This window comes from Triturus cristatus, chromosome 11, assembly GCF_964204655.1.
Source record: "Triturus cristatus chromosome 11, aTriCri1.1, whole genome shotgun sequence".
NCBI lineage: Eukaryota > Metazoa > Chordata > Amphibia > Caudata > Salamandridae > Triturus > Triturus cristatus.
Window position 1 is genome coordinate 493,626,436 of NC_140594.1, and position 14,102 is coordinate 493,640,537.

Sequence of the window (14,102 nt, forward strand, 5' to 3'; positions counted from 1 at the left end):
TTTACAAGAGTCGTAAGAGTAAGCCTACTGAGGGAAAACGACGAGCAAGAGAAAGGAAAAGAGAAGAAATAGAAATGGAAGATCTAAGAGGGATTTATTATGATGCCTGGAAGAACATAGAGGGTATTAGGCTGAAACAGATGAGAACTACTGCATTCTGATTGTTCATTATCAGATAATAATCTGATATGGGTTGGTGTGATGGTTTGGGAAACCATCAAATGGGGGATTGATGGAGCATGATTTTTGCTAATAAACTCTGCTCGGGAAAATCCACCCATGTGTGTTTTAATAAATAACTAACGTATGTGAAAACCGAAATTACTTAAACGTGAAGATTAGAAGGTACGACCGAAAATATGCAAGGCTGCTCATATGTTTTTATAATCAGAATAACACATGTAGAATGGAAGTTTTCTTTATAGGGTTATGAATAATAATAGAATGAGAAGAAATTATTAATTTGTATGTCTAATATTAATGCTCTTATGTTTCCAGAACTGCAGGAATATTCAAGAACAAACACGAAAAAGCTATTTTATTCGTCGTGAAAGTAATGTAGGCCTAGAAATGTAGAAATTAATTTTCTTTTCTCTCTGTTTTTCCTTGCTAAAACGTGAAGGCCTTAGCAAATGTATTGGTTAGGCCGGGGATGTGCTTCTGTGCTTCTCTTCACGTTGTTTTCCGATGTCCATGTAAAGAATAACATTTACATCCTTAGAGAGCAGAGAATAGTATGACTCTTTCCTGTCTAAACGAGGATTTAGAATGAAACTGTTGCTATCTAGATACAAAATATGTAATTGTAGTTTTCTTCTTCCTCTCTAGGAAGTTCTACACTTTTAGACAAAGACTGCTTAGAGAAATTTGTAAAGTCATCATTAGGAGATGTTTGCCTCCCCTAGTTTCTGACCAATGAGAGTGGCTTGTAGGGTTTAGGAAAGGTTCAACTCAGTGTAGCAAAGTTGCGAAACCAGTATAAAGATGCTTGTGGGAAAATGATCTTTGGCTCATTCACATTCTGGTGACCAGTCCTGCATCTGTGGTATGCTGTATGCTGTGCTGTGCTGAATCCTGACCCGGCTGGCAATCCTGACCGCAGAGAACTCTTGCCTTAGAGACTTTGCAGATCATCTGCTGGTGATGTTGCCCACACTTTCTCCTGCGGCGTGGAGATAGTTTTCCTTGACTAATTGCACGCTGTGCATTAGTTCTCTCTAATTTACTGAGAGGTAACTGAACTGTGATCCCCTTGATGTTTCCTTGTTTTTCTCTCTTCCTCCTTGTTTCTCACCCGAAATTTGATGATCTCTGAGTTACTCTGCTTAAGATAAATGTGATGTTTTACCTGTGATATTATGAGCATGTTTTTCTCATGATTTGTATTTGTGTATGACCATTCATTCATCTAAATAATACCTAAAAGGGTAACTAGAAAGAATAGTATGTGAGAGATTGTTACGTGTGCATGCAGTTACCTACGTCTGTGTCAGAGGATGTAACGTACCATCACTTACCACTAACATATGGTATATCGTGTAGTGTACTAACCAGTTGGTTTTTAAGCTAAAGGAGTTTTTCAGTATTTCTACTCAAATTACAACTTAGGGGCATATTATCAAGAAAGGCGATATGAATATTTCCTTCACATCTAACATGGGCTTCAATTGGAATTCCATAGAGCATATTATCAAGCCCATTATCGCCGTTTTAGCGTCAGAAAGCGGCGATAATTTTATCGCCTGTCTTGATAATATGCCCCTTAGTGTTTTCAGAAATTCCTATTAGAAAGACTATGAATATAGTATATATACTATATTTAGGAGAGTTTTTCCACATTACTAAATCGATAGACACAGTATATGCAAATAGACCTAATTTAACTTGTAGATTACACAATGTAGAGATTGATTTAATAAATTCTGTAGAATATAGACGTAGAGGGCCTCATTTATGAAAAGTGACGCATCACTGCGAGAAAACAGCAGGTGTAAGATATTGACGCATTTGCGTCCTAGAAGTGGCGCAGTGAAATCTTATGGATTTCACTGCGTCACTTCTACGACCCTTTCTTGCGTCGTAACGCCCCCCCTGCATACATTATACCTGGCGCAGGTATAATGTGACGCAGGGGTTTACAAAGTGGTGCATCTATGTAGATGTGTCACTTTGTAAATATGGTGCAACAAGTCTCACTTTTTACGCCGCTGGTGCGTCACAACAAGTGATGCACCGGTGGCGCAAAAGTGACGCAAAGGCTCAAAAATAAGCCCCAGAGAGTTTAAACAAAGGGCTGCTGAACAGAAGAATAAAGAGCCTCCATGGGCACAGAAAGAAGGAAATTGTCAGAAGATTGAGACTTATGCTGCAATGGCCCTGGATGGTCCCATAGGGGAAAGCTTTGCATGCTAAGGCAGGAAACAGATTATAATAATCATTTTATTGGTTTCAGTGAATGTGAACACACTTTCTTAATTACTGGTGGTTGGGGATTAAAGGGTGGTACAGATCCTGTTTATTCTGGGGTGTATTTTATTTGTGGTAAAAATGCCTACTATAGGTTGCCACCACATTGGTATGGATGTTGTTATTTGGGAATTGTCTTTCCTAAAATCTACCACGTGGATGATGAACAATGAACCAATGAAAAGCAACTAACTCGGAGCAAAAGGGGTTTGAGTGCTGCTGAAATAATTGGGGATATATTTGGTGCATTGATACCTTCAGTTGGGGGTTATTCTAAATTCAGAGAAAATTTGAAATTATCTACAGTGGTTGATCATTTATCTATGGATACTGCTGGAGGGTTCTTGATGGTTGATACTGAAATGGTTGAGATGAGGACCATGGTTTTACAAAATAGTCTTGACTTAGATGTACTATTGGCAAAAGAAGGCGGAGTTTGTAGTATGATAAAGATTCAACAATGTTGCAATTATATCCCTGATAAGAGTAAAGATTTGGAGGGATATATTAGTAACAATACTCATTTGCATGATGATTTGTCAAAACTGAAGGCTGACGGTGCATGGGAGAAACTTGGTAAGAGTATTTCTTCCATAGGTAACTGGTTTTATAATTTTTCTAACAGCTTATTAGGGAGAATATTAACACCGATAATTGCTATTGCTACAAGCACACTAATGATAATACTGCTTTACAAGAGTCGTAAGAGTAAGCCTACTGAGGGAAAACGACGAGCAAGAGAAAGGAAAAGAGAAGAAATAGAAATGGAAGATCTAAGAGGGATTTATTATGATGCCTGGAAGAACATAGAGGGTATTAGGCTGAAACAGATGAGAACTACTGCATTCTGATTGTTCATTATCAGATAGTAATCTGATATGGGTTGGTGTGAAGGTTTGGGAAACCATCAAATGGGGGATTGATGGAGCATGATTTTTGCTAATAAACTCTGCTCGGGAAAATCCACCCATGTGTGTGTTTTAATAAATAACTAACGTATGTGAAAACCGAAATTACTTAAACGTAAAGATTAGAAGGTACGACCGAAAATATGCAAGGCTGCACATATGTTTTTATAGTCAGAATAACACATGTAGAATGGAAGTTTTCTTTATAGGGTTATGAATAATAATAGAATGAGAAGAAATTATTAATTTGTATGTCTAATATTAATGCTCTTATGTTTCCAGAACTGCAGGAATATTCAAGAACAAACACGAAAAAGCTATTTTATTCGTCGTGAAAGTAGTGTAGGCCTAGAAATGTAGAAATTAATTTTCTTTTCTCTCTGTTTTTCCTTGCTAAAACGTGAAGGCCTTAGCAAATGTATTGGTTAGGCCGGGGATGTGCTTCTGTGCTTCTCTTCACGTTGTTTTCCGATGTCCTTGTAAAGAATAACATTTACATCCTTAGAGAGCAGAGAATAGTACGACTCTTTCCTGTCTAAACGAGGATTTAGAATGAAACTGTTGCTATGTAGATACAAAATATGTAATTGTAGTTTTCTTCTTCCTCTCTAGGAAGTTCTACACTTTTAGACAAAGACTGCTTAGAGAAATTTGTAAAGTCATCATTAGGAGATGTTTGCCTCCCCTAGTTTCTGACCAATGAGAGTGGCTTGTAGGGTTTAGGAAAGGTTCAACTCAGTGTAGCAGAGTTGCGAAACCAGTATAAAGATGCTTGTGGGAAAATGATCTTCGGCTCATTCACATTCTGGTGACCAGTCCTGCATCTGTGGTATGCTGTATGCTGTGCTGTGCTGAATCCTGACCCGGCTGGCAATCCTGACTGCAGAGAACTCTTGCCTTAGAGACTTTGCAGATCATCTGCTGGTGATGTTGCCCACACTTTCTCCTGCGGCGTGGAGATAGTTTTCCTTGACTAATTGCACGCTGTGCATTAGTTCTCTCTAATTTACTGAGAGGTAACTGAACTGTGATCCCCTTGATGTTTCCTTGTTTTTCTCTCTTCCTCCTTGTTTCTCACCTGAAATTTGATGATCTCTGAGTTACTCTGCTTAAGATAAATGTGATGTTTTACCTGTGATATTATGAGCATGTTTTTCTCATGATTTGTATTTGTGTATGACCATTCATTCATCTAAATAATACCTAAAAGGGTAACTAGAAAGAATAGTATGTGAGAGATTGTTACGTGTGCATGCAGTTACCTACGTCTGTGTCAGAGGATGTAACGTACCATCACTTACCACTAACATATGGTATATCGTGTAGTGTACTAACCAGTTGGTTTTTAAGCTAAAGGAGTTTTTCAGTATTTCTACTCAAATTACAACTTAGGGGCATATTATCGAGACAGGCGATATGAAGATTTCCTTCACATCTAACATGGGCTTCAATTGGAATTCCATAGAGCATATTATCAAGCCCATTATCGCCGTTTTAGCGTCAGAAAGCGGCGATAATTTTATCGCCTGTCTTGATAATATGCCCCTTAGTGTTTTCAGAAATTCCTATTAGAAAGACTATGAATATAGTATATATACTATATTTAGGAGAGTTTTTCCACATTACTAAATCGATAGACACAGTATATGCAAATAGACCTAATTTAACTTGTAGATTACACAATGTAGAGATTGATTTAATAAATTCTGTAGAATATAGACGTAGAGGGCCTCATTTATGAAAAGTGACGCATCACTGCGAGAAAACAGCAGGTGTAAGATATTGACGCATTTGCGTCCTAGAAGTGGCGCAGTGAAATCTTATGGATTTCACTGCGTCACTTCTACGACCCTTTCTTGCGTCGTAACGCCCCCCCCTGCATACATTATACCTGGCGCAGGTATAATGTGACGCAGGGGTTTACAAAGTGGTGCATCTATGTAGATGTGTCACTTTGTAAATATGGTGCAACAAGTCTCACTTTTTACGCCGCTGGTGCGTCACAACAAGTGATGCACCGGTGGCGCAAAAGTGACGCAAAGGCTCAAAAATAAGCCCCAGAGAGTTTAAACAAAGGGCTGCTGAACAGAAGAATAAAGAGCCTCCATGGGCACAGAAAGAAGGAAATTGTCAGAAGATTGAGACTTATGCTGCAATGGCCCTGGATGGTCCCATAGGGGAAAGCTTTGCATGCTAAGGCAGGAAACAGATTATAATAATCATTTTATTGGTTTCAGTGAATGTGAACACACTTTCTTAATTACTGGTGGTTGGGGATTAAAGGGTGGTACAGATCCTGTTTATTCTGGGGTGTATTTTATTTGTGGTAAAAATGCCTACTATAGGTTGCCACCACATTGGTATGGATGTTGTTATTTGGGAATTGTCTTTCCTAAAATCTACCACGTGGATGATGAACAATGAACCAATGAAAAGCAACTAACTCGGAGCAAAAGGGGTTTGAGTGCTGCTGAAATAATTGGGGATATATTTGGTGCATTGATACCTTCAGTTGGGGGTTATTCTAAATTCAGAGAAAATTTGAAATTATCTACAGTGGTTGATCATTTATCTATGGATACTGCTGGAGGGTTCTTGATGGTTGATACTGAAATGGTTGAGATGAGGACCATGGTTTTACAAAATAGTCTTGACTTAGATGTACTATTGGCAAAAGAAGGCGGAGTTTGTAGTATGATAAAGATTCAACAATGTTGCAATTATATCCTTGATAAGAGTAAAGATTTGGAGGGATATATTAGTAACAATACTCATTTGCATGATGATTTGTCAAAACTGAAGGCTGACGGTGCATGGGAGAAACTTGGTAAGAGTATTTCTTCCATAGGTAACTGGTTTTATAATTTTTCTAACAGCTTATTAGGGAGAATATTAACACCGATAATTGCTATTGCTACAAGCACACTAATGATAATACTGCTTTACAAGAGTCGTAAGAGTAAGCCTACTGAGGGAAAACGACGAGCAAGAGAAAGGAAAAGAGAAGAAATAGAAATGGAAGATCTAAGAGGGATTTATTATGATGCCTGGAAGAACATAGAGGGTATTAGGCTGAAACAGATGAGAACTACTGCATTCTGATTGTTCATTATCAGATAGTAATCTGATATGGGTTGGTGTGAAGGTTTGGGAAACCATCAAATGGGGGATTGATGGAGCATGATTTTTGCTAATAAACTCTGCTCGGGAAAATCCACCCATGTGTGTGTTTTAATAAATAACTAACGTATGTGAAAACCGAAATTACTTCAACGTAAAGATTAGAAGGTACGACCGAAAATATGCAAGGCTGCACATATGTTTTTATAGTCAGAATAACACATGTAGAATGGAAGTTTTCTTTATAGGGTTATGAATAATAATAGAATGAGAAGAAATTATTAATTTGTATGTCTAATATTAATGCTCTTATGTTTCCAGAACTGCAGGAATATTCAAGAACAAAGACGAAAAAGCTATTTTATTCGTCGTGAAAGTAGTGTAGGCCTAGAAATGTAGAAATTAATTTTCTTTTCTCTCTGTTTTTCCTTGCTAAAACGTGAAGGCCTTAGCAAATGTATTGGTTAGGCCGGGGATGTGCTTCTGTGCTTCTCTGCACGTTGTTTTCCGATGTCCTTGTAAAGAATAACATTTACATCCTTAGAGAGCAGAGAATAGTACGACTCTTTACTGTCTAAACGAGGATTTAGAATGAAACTGTTGCTATGTAGATACAAAATATGTAATTGTAGTTTTCTTCTTCCTCTCTAGGAAGTTCTACACTTTTAGACAAAGACTGCTTAGAGAAATTTGTAAAGTCATCATTAGGAGATGTTTGCCTCCCCTAGTTTCTGACCAATGAGAGTGGCTTGTAGGGATTGGAAAGGTTCAACTCAGTGTAGCAAAGTTGCGAAACCAGTATAAAGATGCTTGTGGGAAAATGATCTTCGTCTCATTCACATTCTGGTGACCTGTCCTGCATCCGTGGTATGCTGTATGCTGTGCTGTGCTGAATCCTGACCCGGCTGGCAATCCTGACCGCAGAGAACTCTTGCCTTAGAGACTTTGCACATCATCTGCTGGTGATGTTGCCCACACTTTCTCCTGCGGCGTGGAGATAGTTTTCCTTGACACTAATTGCACGCTGTGCATTAGTTCTCTCTAATTTACTGAGAGGTAACTGAACTGTGATCCCCTTGATGTTTCCTTGTTTTTCTCTCTTCCTCCTCGTTTCTCACCCGAAATTTGATGATTTCTGAGTTACTCTGCTTAAGATAAAAGTGATGTTTTACCTGTGATATTATGAGCATGTTTTTCTCATGATTTGTATTTGTGTATGACCATTCATTCATCTAAATAATACCTAAAAGGGTAACTAGAAAGAATAGTGTCTGTCGTTATTTCCTGAGTCATCACTTATTTTTAGGATATCATGTTATTGTTGATGTATTTGTGGTGTATCCAAAGGTATAGCTATTTCTTCATTACAGATCCTCATGAAAGAATGTTCTCTGATTGCTCTACTTAGTCCCTTTTAGCTTTACCAAAGATCCATTGGAGGACCTTTGATATTGCTAACAGAAATGATAATGACTTATGGGCCCGTCATTATAATATTTACGCTTGCTTAGGTATTGTAAAGTTTGGTGTGGGATATTATATCCCCCTTACCGCTTCCGCTGCATCATTGTCATGTAGGAGTCTAGCTTGCCCTCTCTGGATTCCATGATGTTTGGACAGCTCCCAGCTGTGTGGCAACTTCACTGGTGTCAGATGTAGAGGGATGTTGTTGGGCCCTCTGCATAATGACACCAGCGATGTCAGCTAGGGACTCATTAATTCCATTGAGCCAAGAGTAGGTGTCTGTAATATCCTTTGGTATACCCTTATTAGGACTCAGACACCTATGAACTCCTGCTAGTGTGTTCACTATAGTCTCCATCACCGCCCGCACCACATCAACGATTCACTGTTGGACTCCTACCACTCGCCATTGAAATTCAATTTGGGGGTCCTGGGAGTCTCCCGCTGGGATTATTCAGCTAGTTGGGACATGTCTTGTGGGTGACAGTTCCTCTGGCCATGACTGGAGGAGAAGATTCAAGAGTGCAGGAGTTGTTGGAAGATGTCATAATCAATGGGTGGCAGGCTGTCATCACCAACAGGTTGGTCATCAAGGACAGGCTGCTCTACAGGGGGTGTTGTTTGTCCCCCTGGAAAGAGATAGAAATATGTCAAAAAGGATCCATGATAGATGTATACATAGATGATTTTGGGACAATCAGACTGATTTTGTATTCACTTTCAAGTACACAGGGATATGTGAAAGATATCTTATTACAAGTAAATGAGGCCATGCTACACTATTGTTGCCTTAAACGTGGCAACACCTTTGCATTGTTCACATAACCTCCAAATAAATAAGGGGGCCTATTTGTGTAATGACACACAATGAAACACAGCTGGCCTGCCCTGCATAGAATAATGAGAGCAGGTAATGGCCCCATTTGACATGATTCATTGCTTTTCTGGTTTGCGCCTGCACTGATGTGACATTATCTTCTTGTCATCACTGCTAAGACCATTGCACTGTCACCAGGGTGGCTGCATTCTCTCTAGCCATCAGTTAGCACTCTGGCACTCCTGCACTGTGCCTTTCACACAGTACAACACACCAATCTGGCTTGCTGTACAATTTGTGGAATATTGTGTCCTGGCGGTCATATTTTTCACACAACTCTAAACAGCAAGCAACCCTCCTACAATGTAGGAATGGGTTAGGGCATGTATCTACCATACTTTGCTTATCTGTGTGGAAACCAGTACTTTCCTAGCACACACACACTATCCTCTCCAGAGTCTGCAACAGTAAACATGGTGAAGCATCTCTCAAGGGGATAGCCACTGTCACACTTGGAAATATGCAACAGCTCAAGCTCGCGCCATTTCCTCAGAACCTAAGATGGTAATCTGCAGAGTCTTGCAAATGTCTTCACATAGACCCACTCACTTGTACATGACTCCTCTGGCAATCATCATTCAGACCCAGAGACTCCACTTCACCTCACACACAGATTTTTAAAAACATTTTATGGAGTTTTTTTATATAGCGCTAACTTGACCCGAAGGTATCGGGTATCAGAGAGCTTTACACGAGCACCAGTTGCGTTACATGAGGACACATTAATTTTTGTTAGGCACAGGGAGATTAAGTGATTTGCCCAGAATCACAGGATGTTGACCGTCTTTGCCGAGATGCAAACCCGGTTCGCCAGTTTAGAGGTCGACCGCCCTTGCCGTTAGCCCAACTCCTCTTCCCAGATGATACCCTGATCATACATTGACTCTCAGGAGACACCAACACCACCATTATGTTACATTATGCCATTAAGCATCATGCCTACCAGTATGCAAGAGTAATGGCTCATACTTAACTTCATAGTAATGAGGATATTCAGCAACATGTATCTACCCTGCTTGCACAAACGACAAGGCCCAAACACCTCACCCCTCAACCATCTCAGAATCCTGCCACTCATCTTGGACACCCATTCCACCCTGGAATTCACAATTCTCCATTTTACCTTCACTTGCTTTCAATAATTTTTCATATTTGGATGTGGGCCAGGTTCTAAAGAAGTGGAAGCAAACATTGGTTGTTTCCCTGCTCAAAAAAACGCTGTTGGATCCTATCAATCTAGAAAACTGCTGACCTGATTTGTATTTGCCATTATTGACTAAGTTCACGGAGAAACATGACAACCATCTGCTTTCTCCGTTTATTGAGACAAACCATCTTCTTCAAAAGACACAGTCGTGGACCTGCCTGTCCTATAGTACGGAGTCGGCCCAGCCTCAGGATGCATATGAAAAATCTTGGACGCAGGAGGCACTGCTGCTTTCCTGATGTTAGATCTCAGTGTAGCATTTGATATCATATCGCACTCGCTGCTCATTGCGCTTCTGTGGAGTTGCAGGGTCGGTCATAGGGCATTACGATGGGTTGCTTTTTTTTTTGCAGGGATGCACCTTCCAGGTGTATAAAAAAATACACAATTCTAAGGTGTTTACTCTGCAGCAGGGTGTGCCTCAGGACTCCTCCGTGAGTCCAACCTTATTTAACATTTATGTTCTCCCCCTGGTCAAGATTATTGAACTTCAAGGGTTCACAGTAATCACTTACACTGATGATACTCAGCTGATTATTACCCTCTCCCAGGATGCCACAAGTACGCCTATTTCACTAACATCGTGTCTGGAGGAGATTGCTGGGTGGATGGAGCAAAATTGCTTAAAGTTTAATGCAGGAAAGACAGAGATCTTAATCTTGGTTGAACAACCAGACAACTGGTTGGCCTCTTTGTGGCCTGAAACTCTGGGCCCCTTGCACAACCCCAAGCCCAAGGCTAAAACCCATGGCATCTGGTTTGATCAGAAGTTGTCTTGTGACAGCCAATTACAGCATTGTCTCTGAAATGTTTAGGTGTTCTTAAGACTTTGAAAAAGATCCTCCATCTGCTCCCATAGGCTGCAAGGAAAGCTGTGGTATAGGCCTTGATTATCTCAAGGTTGGATTACTGCAACGTGTTGTATCTGGGAGTGTCCCTGTCACGTATGATGTGACTCCAACGAGCTCAGAAGGCGGCGGCTCTCCTATTCCCGAACCTCCTGAAACGCATTTCCAGGATATCTTCTTTAGCTAAGTTACACTGGCTTCCTGTGAAGAAGAGGATCTTGTTCAAGGCTTTGTACTACTGCTACAAAGCCTTGACAAACGTGCCCTCGGTGTATGCAGCTTTTCATTCAACCCTATACTCCTCAGAGGAAGCTCAGATCCTCGGGGGCTAGTAGGGTTTGTATTCCAAAAGTGAGAAAAGTATGCCTTGGTGGCAGCTCTTTTTGTTTCCTGACTTCAAAGCTTTGGAATTCACTACTTCTTTCTATCCGACAGGCCGCCTTGGAATCACTTTTTAGAAAGAATTTAAAAACATGTCTGTTTTGGGAGAAGTGAGCTGTTATTTTTTTACGAATCTGTAGCACATGGGATCTATGACCGCAGTGCCTGGAAACTTCATAACAATGCACTTTACAAGTCTCAAATTATTATTATAGTCAGTCTATTCTTCTTATGGATCCCTGCTTACACCTTTGAGACCATCACACAGGCCCTCATGACGAAGACTGTAGCACACCAATGCCCTCTATCACAGCATCTCTGCACAGTTGCTACACAAGTGGCAAACTATCAAACACAGCAGTGCCAGACTCTACTCAGCCTACCTTGCAGCAAACACATCGCATCTCGCCTACTTAAGATACAATGTCTCCCAATCAGACACACAGCAAGTTCAATATGCTCAGCCACATCTACATGGCATTACACTACTAGGGGCCCAGCTAGCTCACACACCATCTATGCTCTAACAAACAATCATGGACCTCTGCTGTGCAACACTTGCATTCAACCCCACCCTAAATATCCATATGAGCAAAACAGGAGGTAGGGTGCATCATGGTTTAGTGCTGGTGACTGTACACCTGGCTCTTCATGTGATCCTACTTGGAAAGCCAGCACCTGGAGACCCTCTTGGGTGAGAAGTTAATATTCTGGGATACCACATTACTTTACATTACACTTTTGGCTGCCTAGCCCCCTAGACAAGCACACCTGCTTCATGGTGCAAGGGGGCCTGCATTGGCACTAACATATCTGCAAAGCTTCCAAGGTCCATGCATGATGTGCTGCCCCAGTCCATGTTTTTTTCTATGTATTGGGGACTGGTCAATCATGTTGTAGATAACACTACGAGTTCCAGGATTCAGAGGACATCCTGGACTGGGGCAACACATCACACACAGAAATAAATGTGACTTGGCAATAAAATAACAGTTATGTGATGGAGGAGTTAATATGTGAGACATGCCTGCCCTTTCACTTGCACACAGCAAAGTGCAGTGCATCAAAGTGTCTTGCTGTGCTGCGTGACAGTTTTACCCATATGTTTCCCTTACCTTGTAATTCTTCCTGGTCTTCAACTGCAGCACTGTCCTGTCCGGCAACTCCTGCCACCAACTCTGTAGGAATGGATGACGCCACCTGCTCCTCTAATGGGTCCAACTCCTCCTGGACTCAGGCCCTCCGCCGGTCCCCATGGCTGCCCTGAGGTTCCTGGCCAGTTTCTCTTTGGTCCTGCACTTGTAGTCGTGCCACCTCTTCTTGCACTCCAGCACTGCTTTTTGTTTGCCCTACACTGTTGATTTTATCTACTATGGATTGCCAAATGGCTTCCTTCTTCCCTAGTGTCAATTTGGAGGTGACAAAGAACAAGTGTTAATTCTTTGTCACCTCAGCTTTTAATATTTTTGTCTCCTCCTCACTGAAATTGGTCTTTGTCTTCCCCTGGGCTGCAGTTTGGCCATGTTGGCTGGAGTTGGTGTTGTTGTTGTTGTTGTTGCTCGCCATTTTTCCCTATTATTTTGGTGTTCAGAAATGCTGTAGATTCAAATGCATTGTTTCTTTTAAGCTTCCCACCACACAACGCACTCCTGAGTGACACATGGCTAAATTGTGGCATGTAAAGGTACTTTACGACACACATCAGCCTTGTGTCATGTAGGGAGCAGTTGAGTTACAACACTTTGCTTCATTCTTCTCACTGATGCGTCTGAATTTTTGAAGCACCTTAGGTACTTGCGACATCGTGCGCAATACAATAAATACGGTGCATCCATGTCACAAGAAAGTGTCGCAACACAGCACAAATATTTCTGATATAAAGCTGCCGCAATGCAGCATTGTGTCAGTTCTCATAAATATCCCTCTAGGTGAGTAGGGATATTCAGTTGTGCTGTGAAAGTAGTGCAAGAAAGGTTAACAGAGATCTGTTTGACCGTATCAGAGTTGTATAAATACCCCAAAAAATCAAAAGAAGCATCTATTGTGCCCAGCCATCTTGCAAACTACACAGAACCAGGTGATTCTTGAAACGCTGAGTCACAAAGTCAAATTCATAATGTTGAAATACTTGGCCAAATTCTGCAGTTGGCACACTCAGCCCAAATGAAGCCTGTAAGTGCAAAAACTGCAAAATATATATGAAGCTTGCAAACTGAATCCCTCCCTGACTCACTAATTTTACTCGGATCTTGATCTTTCAGCAGGTAGAGAAGAAAGAACTGTGAAGCAGGTGTTGGAACTAGAAAGGTAGAGTGGATCTGACCTAAATCCTCGACACTGGGAAGCAAAATTAGTGCTTCAGGAATGAATGTGATGCGATTAGATCAGCTGGCTTGAAGTCTGAAAAGTAGGGGCTTCTCTTCAAAAGACTCACAGGCATGCAAAAACATTCATACTGCGGTCCAGATTTATCATAGGATTGTGTTGAACTTGCATCATACAGGGTGACGCAAGGGCAAAGCAAACCTTGCGTGGGCCTGTGTTGCTTGGTAAATCTGGAGTAACGCAAGGCAGTGCAAGTCTCGGATTTGCATTACTTTGAGCCTGGAAGGCATTACATGGGTGGAGAGTGGGTGCTCTAATGCATCCAGCCGTGTATTTTGCTGCATTCCCAGATTTACCTAAACACACTACACCTTCTAGATAGAGGTGCAACACAGAGAAATATATTTATTTCTCCTCGTTTTTCCTCCTAAAAGAGGAAAGTGCCTCTAAGAATTGTTTTTTGTGTAGGAAGGTGTTCCTTCCTGCACAAAAACAATCTAGCCTAC